The following is a 17,167-nucleotide window of genomic DNA, read 5'->3' on the forward strand; positions in this document are numbered from 1 at the left end:
CGATGCACAGCCATTCTTGGCATCAGATCAAGAGGAGGATTTAGCAACCGCCGCAACTCAGCGGTCTGCTGACAGTACCCAGATCAGCCCATAGACGGAGGTCCCTGCTGTTGCTGCCTACTCCGAGATCTCTAATGTCAGTGGTGGTAAAGGTGACGATGATGAGGTGTCGATGGATGTCACGTGGGTGCCCACAAAAGAGGAAGAGGAGGGGAGTTCAGAGGTAGTGATGAGCGGCAGGTGTCATATTCGAATTTGCGATATTTTGCAAATATTTTGTAGAATATTCGGCGAATATTTGCAATTTCGAATATTCGTTATATTCTTCAATTTTTTTTTACAAAATAAAATCAACAAGGTAATGATCACGGAATATGCGAATTTTCGTAATGCGAATTTTTCAATTGCTGAGCAAAAACATGATTCCTCCTTGCTTCTTGCTTGTGGGCCAATGGGTCATAGCACTATATCGAATATATTAGTTTTTTTGAATATTCGTAATATTCTAAAACAAGAATATATAGCAATACAGAGAATATAAAAAAAAATTTATGTACAGATATTTAGCTAATATAGTGCTATAATCTTTTTTTTTTAATAGTTGAAATTTTTTTTATTAGACAAAGATTATAGCACTATATTAGCTAAATTGCTCTATATTAATTTTTTTTTTTAATATTCGCTATATTGCTATATATTCTTGTTTTAGAATATTACGAATATTCGGAAAAACAAATATATTCATTTTTTCGAATATTCGTAATATTCTAAAACAAGAATATATAGCAATATAGCGAATATTCGAGAAAAAAAAGACGAATATAGAGCAATTTAGCTAATATAGTGCTATAATCTTTTTTTTCAAAAGTTGAAATTTTTAAACTATTGAAAAAAAAGATTATAGCAGTATATTAGCTAAATTGCTCTATATTTGTTTTTTTCGAATATTCGCTATATTGCTATATATTCTTGTTTTAGAATATTACGAATATTCGAAAAAACGAATATATTCGATATGTGCTATATATTCGTTTTTTAGAATATTCATATTTTTTCCCATTGAAAGTCATGATTCCACCCTGCTTCTTGCTTGTGGGCCAATGAGTCATTGGCCCACAAGCAAGAAGCAGGGAGGAATCATGTTTTTACTCGGCAATTGAAAAATTTGCGATAAAAATTCTATAAAAATTTGCAATAAAAAAAATCTCGAATATTCAAAATTACGAATATATATCACTTATATTCTAAATATTCGCGAATTTTTGAAGTTTCTATATTCGCGATAAAAATTTGTAATTCGAATATTCGTGATCAACACTATTCAGAGGGAGAGACAGAGCAGCAGATAGGGTGTAGGAGAAGCAGGCAGAACTCACAGTGCACAGGAGGCAAAAAGCAGACTGCAAATTTATCTGGAATGAGCCATCCACCACGCACGTCACATCTGGCGCTCCCAGGACGCTGGCACATGTCTCCGCAGTGTGGGCTTTTTTTTACGTGTCTGCTGTTTACAATAGTGTTGCCATCTGCAACCTGTGCTGTCAACACATAAGTCGCGTTAAGCCCAACACTCATCTAGGGACGACCGCCTTAAGAAGGCACCTGGACTCCCATCACCGAGCACAATGGAAGCAACACCGTCAGCCACACTGCTGGTGCTCCACGTCCTACCTCTTCTCCTTCTCCTCTCTCCTCCCATTTCTCCTCCACTCCACCTTCTACCGTGTCGTCATTGCGTTCATCTTGCAGAAGGCAGGCTTCCGTGGCTCAAATGTTCGAACGTAAAAAGTTGATGACTCTGGATAACCCTCTTCCTGAACGGCTGACCGCTGGCTTGTTGGAACTGCTAGCCTGCCAACTACTGCCATACAAACTAGTGGACTCAGAGCCCTTTAGAAAATTTGTGGCCATTGGCACACTGCATTTGAAGGTCCCAGGAAGGAAATATTTATCCCAGAAGGGCATCCCAGAGCTATATGGCCATGTTCAGCGGCAAATGAATGTATCTCTGGCACACAGTGTCAAGTTACATCTGACCACAGGCACGTGGTCTAGCAAACATGGGCAGGGAATGTACAGTACACAACTTTTACTGCCCACTGGGTGAGCCTTCTGACGGCTGTCAAGCATGCAACCCTTGGAACCTATGTGGATTTGGTGTTACTGCCACGGATTGTATGCAGGCCTACCTCTTCTTCTCCTCCTCCTACTCCATCCTGCGTCTCCTCCTCTGCTGACTTCTCCTTTTCCACTACTACCGCCTCTTTCACTGCACCCCCCAGCTCCCCAGAACCTATTTGACGTGCCAGGTGAGACGTTGCCATGCTGCCAGCTCTGCGGTCACAAGCCAATCAGTGGCTAACCTCGCTCAATTTGAGTGCGCTGAAACAGAGCAAAATGACACACATGCCGTGCATGGAACACGTCCTAAACTTAGTCGTGCAGCGATTCGTTTCCAAATACCCCCTGGGTCCAGGACGTCTTGCGGCAGGCAAGGAAAATCTATGGCAATTTTAGAAGATCTTACACGACCATGGCTCGCCTTGCTGACATTTTAAGGTGACACCAGACGCGCTGGAACTCCACCTTGTATATGCTTGATAGGCTGCTCCAGCAGAAACATGCCATTAGCAACTACCTGTACGAACTCTGCGGCAGGACAGGTTCTGGGGAGCTTGGTTTTTTTCACCACGCCAGTGGCTGCTCATGCGCGACGAATGCAGACTTCTGCGGCCATTTGATGAGATCACCAAACTGGTCAGTCGCAGCGAGGGCACCATCAGTGACATTGTACCTTAGGCCTTCTTTCTAAAGCGTGTATTGCATTGTGTCAGTGATCAAGCCATCGAGGAGCAGGAGCAGGAAAATGATCAAGTCGCAATGCTGAATCAATTCCCAGGGGGACTACTCCATCTGAGACAAGTCAGCAGGCGTCTAAAGTGAAGTCAGAGGAGGCTGGTTCCTGGGGGGAGGAGGTGCAAGAAGAGCAGGCTTTAAACTTTTCTGGGATCCCTGGTGTTGTCCGTGGATGGGGGGTCCTGAGACCGAGGATGACATTCTCCTGGGCGATGAGCAGGAGCCAGGCCACTTCACCACTTCCAATTTAGTGCAAATGGAGGCCTTCATGGTCCAGTGTTTGAAGAGGGACCCCTGCATAAAAAGCATAAAGGGCAAGGACCAGTACTGGGAGTCAACATGCTTACAAACACACTAGCATCACAGAGGGCTGTCACAATGCAGGTTTTCCAGGCCTTGCTTCGAGAGATGCTGCATTCTGCTGTTGCGGGCGCTGGCAGAGGAATTTCCACCCACAGAGAAACAGTTGCGAGCACCAATCCTACCGCGCATGCAAGAAGAGGGCGGTTTGAAGATGTGTTGGTCACTTCGGATATGAGATCATTCTTGCAGCCGACCCATCGACAGCCGCCCTCTGGATCCAGCCTCAGGGAATGCCTAGACTGACAGGTGTCCGACTACATCGGGTTAACTGCCAATGTGTACGCTCTTAGAAGCGATGAACCCCTTGACTACTGGGTGTGCAGGTTTGACCTGTGGCCAGAGCTGCCACAATTTGCCATGGAACTCTTGGCTTGTCTCTCGTCGAGTGTCCTGTCTGAAAGGACGTTCAGTGCAGCAGGGGGGATCGTGACCGATAAGCGCACTCGCCTAGCTCACGACAGTGTGGACTACCTCGCATTTCTAAAAATGAATGAGACATGGATCTCGGAGGAATTCAACACCTGTGACGACCTTGTTTAATTGAATTTCACCTATTATCATTGGTTGTTTTTTTTTAGAGGGGGGATTTCGTTAGCCATGTTTTTAATCCAATTTTATATTTTTAGTTCTTTTAAACATATGTATTTGACATGTATTTGTACTGGCCTTTAGTAAAATTGATATCCAATGACCGTCTAAAATACCTTCAGCCACATTTTCACTTGATGTTTTCTGTACGGTGAATGCATAATTTTTGGGGCCTCTAATCTAACTGGTCAACAGTGAAATTGTTATACGGTGACTGCCTAATGTACCTCCAGCCACATAATCACTTGTTCTTTTCTGTAAGGTAAAGTCATAATTTTTGGGGCCTGTAATCTAACTGGCCAACAGTGAAATTGTTATATGGTGACCGCGTAATGTACCTACAGCCACATAATCACTTGTTCTTTTCTGTACAGTGAATGCATAATTTTTGGGGCCTTTAACCACCTCCGGACTGCCGTACGCAGCGACGCGTCCTGGAGGTGGTTAATTCATTCCGCCTGGACGCGCCGGCGCGTCCTCTCGCGAGACGCGAGATTTCCTGTGAACGCGCGCACACAGGCGCGCGCGTTCACAGGATCGGAAGGTAAGCGAGTGGATCTCCAGCCTGCCTGCGGCTGGCAGGCTGGAGATGTGATTTTTTTAACCCCTAACAGGTATATTAGACGCTGTTTTGATAACAGCGTCTAATATATCTGCTACCTGGTCCTCTGGTGGTCCCTTTTGTTTGGATCGACCACCAGAGGACACAGATAGCTCAGCAATATGTAGCACCAAGCACCACACTACACTACACCCCCCCTGTCACTTATTAACCCCTTATTAGCCCCTGATCACCACTGATCACCCCATATAGACTTCCTGATCACCCCCCTGTCATTGATCACCCCCCTGTCATTGATCACCCCCCTGTAAAGCTCCATTCAGACGTCCGCATGATTTTTACGGATCCACTGATAGATGGATCGGATCCGCAAAACGCATACGGACGTCTGAATGGAGCCTTACAGGGGCGTGATCAATGACTGTGGTGATCACCCCATATAGACTCCCTGATCACCCCCCTGTCATTGATTACCCCCCTGTCATTGATCACCCCCCTGTAAAGCTCCATTCAGACGTCCGCATGATTTTTACGATCCACTGATAGATGGATCGGATCCGCAAAACACATACAGGCGTCTGAATGGAGCCTTACAGGGGGGTGATCAATGACAGGGGGGTAATCAATGACAGGGGGGTGATCACCCCCCTGTAAGGCTCCATTCAGACATTTTTTTGGCGCAAGTTAGCGGAAATTATATATTTTTTTCTTACAAAGTATCATATTCCACTAACTTGTGTCAAAAAATAAAATCTCACATGAAGTCACCATACCCCTTACGGAATCCAAATGCGTAAAATTTTTTAGACATTTATATTCCAGACTTCTTATCACGCTTTAGGACCCCTAGAATGCCAGGGCAGTATAAATACCCCACATGTGACCCCATTTCGGAAAGAAGACACCCCAAGGTATTCTGTGAGGGGCATATTGAGTCCATGAAAGATTGAAATTTTTGTCCCAAGTTAGCGGAAAGGGAGACTTTGTGAAAAAAAAAAAAAAAAAAATCTATTTCCGCTAACTTGTGCCAAAAAAAATATATTTCTATGAACTCGCCATGGCCCTCATTGAATACCTTGGGGTGTCTTCTTTCCAAAATGGGGTCACATGTGGGGTATTTATACTGCCCTGGCATTCTAGGGGCCCTAAAGCGTGAGAAGAAGTCTGGGATCCAAATGTCTAAAAATGCCCTCATAAAAGGAATGTGGGCCCCTTTGCGCATCTAGGCTGCAAAAAAGTGTCACACATGTGGTATCGCCGTACTCAGGAGAAGTTGGGCAATGTGTTTTGGGGTGTCATTTTACATATACCCATGCTGGGTGAGATAAATATCTTGGTCAAATGCCAACTTTGTATAAAAAATGGGAAAAGTTGTCTTTTGCCGAGATATTTCTCTCACCCAGCATGAGTATATGTAAAAAGACACCCCAAAACACATTGCCCAACTTCTCCTGAATACGGCGATCATATTCCACTAACTTGTGACAAAAAATAAAAACTTCCATGAACTCACTATGCCCATCACGAAATACCTTGGGGTGTCTTCTTTCCAAAATGGGGTCACTTGTGGGGTAGTTATACTGCCCTGGCATTTTAGGGGCCAAATGCGGGAGAAGTGGTTTGAAATCAAAATCTGTAAAAAATGGCCTGTGAAATCCGAAAGGTGCTCTTTGGAATGTGGGCCCCTTTTCCCACCTAGGCTGCAAAAAAGTGTCACACATGTGGTATCGCTGTACTCAGGAGAAGTTGGGCAATGTGTTTTGGGGTGTCATTTTACATATACCCATGCTGGGTGAGAGAAATATCTTGGCAAAAGACAACTTTTCCCATTTTTTTTATACAAAGTTGGCATTTGACCAAGATATTTATCTCACCCAGCATGGGTATATGTAAAATGACACCCCAAAACACATTGCCCAACTTCTCCTGAGTACGGCGATACCACATGTGTGACACTTTTTTGCAACCTAGGTGGGCAAAGGGGCCCACATTCCAAAGAGCACCTTTCGGATTTCACAGGTCATTTACCTACTTACCACACATTAGGGCCCCTGGAAAATGCCAGGGCAGTATAACTACCCCACAAATGACCCCATTTCGGAAAGTAGACACCCTAAGGTATTCGCTGATGGGCTTAGTGAGTTCATAGAACTTTCTATTTTTTGTCACAAGTTAGCGGAAAATGATGATTTTTTTATTTTTATTTTTTTTCTTACAAAGTCTCATATTCCATTAACTTGTGACAAAAAATAGAAACTTCCATGAACTCACTATGCCCATCACAAAATACCTTGGAGTGTCTTCTTTCCAAAATGTGGTCACTTGTGGGGTAGTTATACTGCCCTGGCATTTTAGGGGCCCAAATGCGTGCGAAATAGTTTGAAATCAAAATCTGTAAAAAATGGCCGGTGAAATCCGAAAGGTGCTCTTTGGAATGTGGGACCCTTTGCCCACCTAGGCTGCAAAAAAGTGTCACACATCTGGTATTGCCAGATGGAAAGAAGACACCCCAAGGTGTTCCGTGAGGGGCATGGCGAGTTCCTAGAATTTTTTATTTTTTGTCACAAGTTAGCGGAAAATGATGATTTTTTTTTTCTTACAAAGTCTCATATTCCACTAACTTGTGACAAAAAATAAAAATTTCCATGAACTCACTATGCCCATCACGAAATACCTTGGGGTGTCTTCTTTCCAAAATGGGGTCACTTGTGGGGTAGTTATACTGCCCTGGCATTCTAGGGGCCCTAATGTGTGGTAAGTAGTTTGAAATCAAAATGTGTAAAAAATGACCTGTGAAATCCTAAAGGTGCTCTTTGGAATGTGGGCCCCTTTGCCCACCTAGGCTGCAAAAAAGTGTCACACATGTGGTATTGCCGTACTCAGGAGAAGTTGGGCAATGTGTTTTGGGGTGTCATTTTACATATACCCATGCTGGGTGAGATAAATATCTTGGTCAATTGCCAACTTTGTATAAAAATAATGGGAAAAGTTGTCTTTTGCCAAGATATTTCTCTCACCCAGCATGGATATATGTAAAATGACACCCCAAAACATATTCCCCAACTTCTCCTGAGTACGGCAATACCAGATGTGTGACACTTTTTTGCAGCCTAGGTGGGCAAAGGGGCCCACATTCCAAAAAACACCTTTCGGATTTCACCGGCCATTTTTTACAGATTTTGATTTCAAACTACTTCGTATGCATTTGGGCCCCTAAAATGCAAGGGCAGTATAACTACCCCACAAGTGACCACATTTTGGAAAGAAGACACCCCAAGGTATTTCGTGATGGGCATAGTGAGTTCATGGAAGTTTTTATTTTTTGTCACAAGTTAGTGGAATATGAGACTTTGTAAGAAAAAAAAGAAAAAAAAATCATCAATTTCCGCTAACTTGTGACAAAAAATAAAAAATTCTAGGAACTTGCCATGCCCCTCATGGAATACCTTGGGGTGTCTTCTTTCCAAAATGGGGTCACTTGTGGGGTAGTTATACTGCCCTGGCATTTTAGGGGCCCAAATGCGTGCGAAATAGTTTGAAATCAAAATCTGTAAAAAATGGCCGGTGAAATCCGAAAGGTGCTCTTTGGAATGTGGGACCCTTTGCCCACCTAGGCTGCAAAAAAGTGTCACACATCTGGTATTGCCAGATGGAAAGAAGACACCCCAAGGTGTTCCGTGAGGGGCATGGCGAGTTCCTAGAATTTTTTATTTTTTGTCACAAGTTAGCGGAAAATGATGATTTTTTTTTTCTTACAAAGTCTCATATTCCACTAACTTGTGACAAAAAATAAAAATTTCCATGAACTCACTATGCCCATCACGAAATACCTTGGGGTGTCTTCTTTCCAAAATGGGGTCACTTGTGGGGTAGTTATACTGCCCTGGCATTCTAGGGGCCCTAATGTGTGGTAAGTAGTTTGAAATCAAAATGTGTAAAAAATGACCTGTGAAATCCTAAAGGTGCTCTTTGGAATGTGGGCCCCTTTGCCCACCTAGGCTGCAAAAAAGTGTCACACATGTGGTATTGCCGTACTCAGGAGAAGTTGGGCAATGTGTTTTGGGGTGTCATTTTACATATACCCATGCTGGGTGAGATAAATATCTTGGTCAATTGCCAACTTTGTATAAAAATAATGGGAAAAGTTGTCTTTTGCCAAGATATTTCTCTCACCCAGCATGGATATATGTAAAATGACACCCCAAAACATATTCCCCAACTTCTCCTGAGTACGGCAATACCAGATGTGTGACACTTTTTTGCAGCCTAGGTGGGCAAAGGGGCCCACATTCCAAAAAACACCTTTCGGATTTCACCGGCCATTTTTTACAGATTTTGATTTCAAACTACTTCGTATGCATTTGGGCCCCTAAAATGCAAGGGCAGTATAACTACCCCACAAGTGACCACATTTTGGAAAGAAGACACCCCAAGGTATTTCGTGATGGGCATAGTGAGTTCATGGAAGTTTTTATTTTTTGTCACAAGTTAGTGGAATATGAGACTTTGTAAGAAAAAAAAGAAAAAAAAATCATCAATTTCCGCTAACTTGTGACAAAAAATAAAAAATTCTAGGAACTTGCCATGCCCCTCATGGAATACCTTGGGGTGTCTTCTTTCCAAAATGGGGTCACTTGTGGGGTAGTTATACTGCCCTGGCATTCTAGGGGTCCTAATGTGTGGTAAGTAGTTTGAAATCAAAATGTGTAAAAAATGACCTGTGAAATCCTAAAGGTGCTCTTTGGAATGTGGGCCCCTTTGCCCACCTAGGCTGCAAAAAAGTATCACACATGTGGTATTGCTGTACTCAGGAGAAGTTGGGCAATGTGTTTTGGGGTGTCATTTTACATATACCCATGCTGGGTGAGATAAATATCTCGGCAAAAGACAACTTTTCCCATTTTTTTATACAAAGTTGGCATTTGACCGAGATATTTCTCTCACCCAGCATGGGTATATGTAAAATGACACCCCAAAACACATTCCCCAACTTCTCCTGAGTACGGCGATACAAGATGTGTGACACTTTTTTGCAGCCTAGATGCGCAAAGGGGCCCACATTCCTTTTAGGAGGGCATTTTTAGACATTTGGATCCCAGACTTCTTCTCACGCTTTAGGGCCCCTAAAATGCCAGGGCAGTATAAATACCCCACATGTGACCCCATTTTGGAAAGAAGACACCCCAAGGTATTCAATGAGGGGCATGGCGAGTTCATAGAATTTTTAATTTTTTTGGCACAAGTTAGCGGAAATTTTTTATTTTTTTTTCTCACAAAGTCTCCCTTTCCGCTAACTTGGGACAAAAATTTCAATCTTTCATGGACTCAATATGCCCCTCAGCGAATACCTTGGGGTGTCTACTTTCCGAAATGGGGTCACATGTGGGGTATTTATATTGCCCTGGCATTCTAGGGGCCCTAAAGCGTGAGAATAAGTCTGGAATATAAATGTCTAAAAAAATTTACGCATTTGGATTCTGTGAGGGGTATGGTGAGTTCATGTGAGATTTTATTTTTTGACACAAGTTAGTGGAATATGAGACTTTGTAAGAAAAAAAAGAAAAAAAAAATTACGCTAACTTGGGCCAAAAAAATGTCTGAATGGAGCCTTACAGGGGGGTGATCAATGACAGGGGGGTGATCAATGACAGGGGAGTGATCAGGGAGTCTATATGGGGTGATCACCCCCCTGTCATTGATCACCCCCCTGTAAGGCTCCATTCAGACGTCCGTATGTTTTTTACGGATCCACGGATACATGGATCGGATCCGCAAAACACATACGGACGTCTGAATGGAGCCTTACAGGGGGTTGAACAATGACAGGTGGGTGATCACCCCATATAGACTCCCTGATCACCCCACTGTCATTGATCACCCCCCTGTAAGGCTCCATTCAGACGTCCGTATGTGTTTTGCGGATCCGATCCATGTATCCGTGGATCCGTAAAAAACATACGGACGTCTGAATGGAGCCTTACAGGGGGGTGATCAATGACAGGGGGTGATCCGGGAGTCTATATGGGGTGATCACCACCCTGTCATTGATCAACCCCCTGTAAGGCTCCATTCAGATGTCCGTACGTGTTTTGCGGATCCGATCCATGTATCCGTGGATCTGTAAAAAACATACGGACGTCTGAATGGAGCCTTACAGGGGGGTGATCAATGACAGGGGAGTGATCAATGACAAGGGGGTGATCAGGGAGTCTATATAGGGTGATCACCCCCTGTCATTGATCACCCCCCTGTAAGGTTCCATTCAGATGTTCGTATGTGTTTTGCGGATCCGATACATGTATCCGTGGATCCGTAAAAAACATACGGACATCTGAATGGAGCATTACAGGGGGGTGATCAATGACAGGGGGGTGATCAATGACAGGGGGGTGATCAGGGAGTCTATATGGGGTGATCACCCCCCTGTCATTGATCACCCCCCTGTAAGGCTCCATTCAGACGTCTGTATGTGTTTTGCGGATCCGATCCATGTATCCGTGGATCTGTAAAAAACATACGGACGTCTGAATGGAGCCTTACAGGGGGGTGATCAATGACAGGGGGGTGATCAATGACAGGGGGGTGATCAGGGAGTCTATATGGGGTGATCACCCCCCTGTCATTGATCACCCCCCTGTAAGGCTCCTTTCAGATGTCCGTACGTGTTTTGCGGATCCGATCCATGTATCCGTGGATCCGTAAAAAACATACTGACGTCTGAATGGAGCCTTACAGGGGGGTGATCAATGACAGGGGGGTGATCAGGGAGTCTATATGGGGTGATCACCCCCCTGTCATTGATCACCCCCCTGTAAGGCTCCATTCAGACGTCCGTATGTGTTTTGCGGATCCGATCCATGTTTTCGTGGATCCGTAAAAAACATACGGACGTCTGAATGGAGCCTTACAGGGGGGTGATCAATGACAGGGGGGTGATCAATGACAAGGGTGTGATCAGGGAGTCTATATGGGGTGATCACCCCCCTGTCATTGATCACCCCCCTGTAAGGCTCCATTCAGACGTCCGTATGTGTTTTGCGGATCCGATCCATGTATCCGTGGATCTGTAAAAAACATACGGACGTCTAAATGGAGCCTTACAGGGGGGTGATCAATGACAGGGGGGTGATCAATGACAGGGGGGTGATCAGGGAGTCTATATGGGGTGATCACCCCCCTGTCATTGATCACTCCCCTGTAAGGCTCCATTCAGACATCCGTATGTGTTTTGCGGATCCGATCCATGTATCCGTGGATCCGTAAAAAACATACTGACGTCTGAATGGAGCCTTACAGGGGGGTGATCAATGACAGGGGGGTGATCAATGACAAGGGGGTGATCAGGGAGTCTATATGGGGTGATCACCCCCCTGTCATTGATCACCCCCCTGTAAGGCTCCATTCAGACGTCCGTATGTGTTTTGCGGATCCGATCCATGTATCCGTGGATCTGTAAAAAACATACGGACGTCTGAATGGAGCCTTACAGGGGGGTGATCAATGACAGGGGGTGATCAATGACAGGGGGGTGATCAGGGAGTCTATATGTGGTGATCACCCCCCTGTCATTGATCACCCCCCTGTAAGGCTCCATTCAGATGTCCGTACGTGTTTTGCGGATCCGATCCATGTATCCGTGGATCCGTAAAAAACATACGGACGTCTGAATGGAGCCTTACAGGGGGGTGATCAATGACAGGGGGGTGATCAGGGAGTCTATATGGGGTGATCACCCCCCTGTCATTGATCACCCCCCTGTAAGGCTCCATTCAGACGTCCGTATGTGTTTTGCGGATCCGATCCATGTTTTCGTGGATCCGTAAAAAACATACGGACGTCTGAATGGAGCCTTACAGGGGGGTGATCAATGACAGGGGGGTGATCAATGACAGGGGGGTGATCAGGGAGTCTATATGGGGTGATCACCACCCTGTCATTGATCACCCCCCTGTAAGGCTCCATTCAGATGTCCGTATGTGTTTTGCGGATCCGATCCATGTATCCGTGGATCCGTAAAAAACATACGGACGTCTGAATGGAGCCTTACAGGGGGGTGATCAATGACAGGGGGGTGATCAATGACAGGGGGGTGATCAGGGAGTCTATATGGGGTGATCACCTCCATGTCATTGATCGCCCCCCTGTAAGGCTCCATTCAGACGTCCGTATGTGTTTTGCGGATCCGATCCATGTATCAGTGGATCCGTAAAAAACATACGGACGTCTGAATGAAGCCTTACAAGGGGGTGATCAATGACAGGGGGGTGATCAATGACAGGGGGGTGATCAGGGAGTCTATATGGGGTGATCAGGGGTTAATAAGGGGTTAATAAGTGACAGGGGGGGTGTAGTGTAGTGGTGTTTGGTGCTACTTATTACTGAACTGCCTGTGTCCTCTGGTGGTCGATCCAAGCAAAAGGGACCACCAGAGGACCAGGTAGCAGGTATATTAGACGCTGTTATCAAAACAGCGTCTAATATACAGTAGGTGAACCCGATTTTGTGTCAATCTCGCCGTATTTCTCGGCGAGATTGAGCACATACGAGCCCCATCGCGGGAGCCAGCGCCGAGCTGGCTTGCCGCGATGGAGAGCAAGCGCGTCATAGAAGAGGCGGGAGATCCGACTTGGATTCCCGCCAATTCTACACGTGTGCGGCGTTTGTTATGAATCCTGAGGGGGAAGTCCCCGCCGGATTTTAAATAAAAATCCGGCCTGGGTCCCGCCCTCAGGAGCATACCGGGCCCTTAGGTCTGTTATGGGTTGTAAGGAGAGCCCCCCCTACGCCGAAAAAAACGGCGTAGGGGGTCCCCCTACAATCCATACCAGACCCGTATCCAAAGCACGCTACCCGGCCAGCCAGGAAGGGAGTGGGGACGAGCGAGCGAGCGCCCCCCCCCCCCTCCTGAGCCGTACCAGGCTGCATGCCCTCAACATGGGGGGTTGGGTGCTCTGGGGCAGGGGGCGCACTGCGGCCCCCCCACCTCAGAGCACCCTGTCCCCATGTTGATGAGGACAGGGCCCCTTCCCGACAACCCTGGCCGTTGGTTGTCGGGGTATGCGGGCGGGAGGCTTAACGGAATCTGGGAGCCCCCTTTAATAAGGGGGGCCCCCAGATACCGGCCCCCCACCCTAAGTGAATGAGTATGGGGTACATCGTACCCCTACCCATTCACCTGCAAGAAAAGTGGTAAAAACACAAATAAACCACACAGTGTATTAAAATATTTTATTTTTCTGCTCCGGAGGCCGCCCCCTGTCTTCTTTATTAGCTCTTTTACCAGGGGGGGCTCTTCTTCTTCCGATATCCCGACGGGTCTTCTCCGCTATCCGGGGGGGTCTTCTCAACTCTCCTTCTGTTCTTCTTCTGTCTTCTCCTTCTGTCTTGTTGTCTCCTTCTGTCTTCTGTCTCCGGGGGGGGCTCTTCTTCTTCCGATATCCCGACGGGTCTTCTCCGCTATCCGGGGGGGTCTTCTCAACTCTTCGGGGTTCTCCTTCTGTCTTCTCCTTCTGTTCTTCTTCTGTCTTCTCCTTCCTTCTTGTTGTCTCGGCGCACCCCGATTCTTCTCTCTGTTGTTGACTCGGCGCACCCCGGTTCTTCATCTCGCGAGAAGAGAAGAATCGGGGTGCGCCGAGTCTCGCGAGACGAAGAACCGGGGTGCGCCGAGTCAACAACAGAGAGAAGAATCGGGGTGCGCCGAGTCTCGCGAGACGAAGAACCGGGGTGCGCCGAGACAACAAGAAGGAAGGAGAAGACAGAAGAAGAACAGAAGGAGAAGACAGAAGGAGAACCCCGAAGAGTTGAGAAGACCCCCCCGGATAGCGGAGAAGACCCGTCGGGATATCGGAAGAAGAAGAGCCCCCCCCGGAGACAGAAGACAGAAGGAGACAACAAGACAGAAGGAGAAGACAGAAGAAGAACAGAAGGAGAGTTGAGAAGACCCCCCCGGATAGCGGAGAAGACCCGTCGGGATATCGGAAGAAGAAGAGCCCCCCCTGGTAAAAGAGCTAATAAAGAAGACAGGGGGCGGCCTCCGGAGCAGAAAAATAAAATATTTTAATACACTGTGTGGTTTATTTGTGTTTTTACCACTTTTCTTGCAGGTGAATGGGTAGGGGTACGATGTACCCCATACTCATTCACTTAGGGTGGGGGGCCGGTATCTGGGGGCCCCCCTTATTAAAGGGGGCTCCCAGATTCCGTTAAGCCTCCCGCCCGCATACCCCGACAACCAACGGCCAGGGTTGTCGGGAAGGGGCCCTGTCCTCATCAACATGGGGACAGGGTGCTCTGAGGTGGGGGGGCCGCAGTGCGCCCCCTGCCCCAGAGCACCCAACCCCCCATGTTGAGGGCATGCAGCCTGGTACGGCTCAGGAGGGGGGGGGGGGGCGCTCGCTCGCTCGTCCCCACTCCCTTCCTGGCTGGCCGGGTAGCGTGCTTTGGATACGGGTCTGGTATGGATTGTAGGGGGACCCCCTACGCCGTTTTTTTCGGCGTAGGGGGGGCTCTCCTTACAACCCATAACAGACCTAAGGGCCCGGTATGCTCCTGAGGGCGGGACCCAGGCCGGATTTTTATTTAAAATCCGGCGGGGACTTCCCCCTCAGGATTCATAACAAACGCCGCACACGTGTAGAATTGGCGGGAATCCAAGTCGGATCTCCCGCCTCTTCTATGACGCGCTTGCTGGGATGTGCTGTCGCTATCCCAGTGAGTGCGAGATCTCGGCACCACGTCGCCGAGTATCAGCGCGACGCTGTCGTGCTGAAAGCACAATCTCACAAACACCTACTGTACCTGTTAGGGGTTTAAAAAAATCGCATCTCCAGCCTTCCAGCGAACGATCGCCGCTGGCAGGCTGGAGATCCACTCGCTTACCTTCCGATTGTGTGAACGCGCGCGCCTGTGTGCGCGCGTTCACAGGAAATCTCGCCTCTCGCGAGAGGACGCGTATATGCATCCAGGAGGAATGAATCGACGGCCTCCAGGACGTGTCGCTGCGTTCAGCGGTCCAGAGGCGGTTAATCTAACTGTCCAACAGTAAAATTGTTAAACGGTGACCGCCTAATGTACCTCCAGCCACATAATCACTTGTTCTTTTCTGTATGAAGAATTCATAATTTTTGGGGCCTGTAATCTGACTAGCCAACAGTAAAATTGTTATACAGTGACCGCCTAATGTACCTCCAGCCACATTATCAATTGTTATTTTCTGTACGGTGAATGAATAATTTTTAGGGTCTGTAGTCCACTGGCCTGCAGTAAAATTGATATCCAATGACCGTCTAATCTACCTCCAGCCACATAATCACTTGATGTTTCCTGTCCGGGGAATGAATAATTTTTGGGGCCTGTAGTCCACTGGCCTGCAGTAAAATTGATATCTATTGACCATCTAATATACCTCCAGCCACATAATCACTTGATCTTTTCTGTACAGTTAATGCCTAATATTTGGGCCTCAGAGGAATTCAAGACCTGTGTTGACCATGTGTTATCGAATTTCACCTACTATCATTTGGGGTTTAGTAAAGAGGGGGGATTTCATTAGCCATGTTTTTAATCCAATTTTATATTTTTAGCTGTTTTAAGCATATGTATTTGACATATATTTGTACTGGCCTACAGTAAAATTTATATCCAATGACCGTCTAATATACCTCCAGCCACATAATTACTTGATGTTTTCTGTCCGGTAAATTAATAATTTTTGGGGCCTGTAGTCCACTGGCCTGCAGTAAAATTGATATCCATTGACCATCTAATATTCCTCCAGCCACATAATCACTTGATGTTTTATGTACGGTGAATGAATAATTTTTGGGGCCTCTAATATAACTGGCCAACAGTAAAATTGTTATCCGTTGACTGCCTAATGTACCTCCAGCCACATTATCAATTGTTCTGTTCTGTATGGTGAATGAATAATTTTTGGAGCCTGTTGTCCACTGGCCTGCAATAAAATTGATATCCAATGACCGTCTAATATACCTCCAGCCACATATTTACTTTATGTTTTCTGTCCGGGGAATGAATAATTTTTGGGGCCTGTAGTCCACTGGCCTGCATCAAAATTGATATCCATTGACCATCTAATATACCTCCAGCCACATAATCACTTGTTCTTTTCTGTACGGTGAATGAATAATTTTTGGGGCCTGTAGTCCACTGACCTGCAGTAAAATTGATATTTATTGACCGTCTAATATACCTCCTGCCACATAATCACTTGATCTTTTCTGTACAGTGAATGCCTAATGTTTGGGGCCTGTACTCTCGTGGCCTAAAATATAATTTTTCTAGGCTCCAGCACGGCACATTTTTAAGAGTTTCCCCTTAAGACACTAAAAATGACCTGTGATTAAAATACATATTTTTTGTGGGAATTTTTGCCATTGATCCCCCTCTGGTATGTCACTATCCATGTTGTGGGACAATTTGTGCACTTGTAGTAAGTATTTGGTGGCTGCAAATATGACCTGAAGGTTTTTCAGGTTCACCTGCCATTAAAGTGAATGGGGCCCACCACAAACTTGCGGTTCGCGAACATTTGTTCGATGTTCGTCCATTACTATTGACAGGCATCTGGGAGCACCGACACTGTCATCCAGCAGAGCAGAGTTTGTAGTCTGTTTTGAAGACACCATGTGTTCTCGAGTTACATAGAACAGCATGCAAACTTACCCCACAAAACAAATGCAGCTCTGCTTCATCTTTGTGGACTTGACATAGAAAATCATATTCTTTAGGTTCATGAAAAACAGACAGTAATCCGATCCCATACAATGCAGATGTCTG

The sequence above is a fragment of the Bufo bufo genome, chromosome 2, assembly GCF_905171765.1.
Source record: "Bufo bufo chromosome 2, aBufBuf1.1, whole genome shotgun sequence".
NCBI lineage: Eukaryota > Metazoa > Chordata > Amphibia > Anura > Bufonidae > Bufo > Bufo bufo.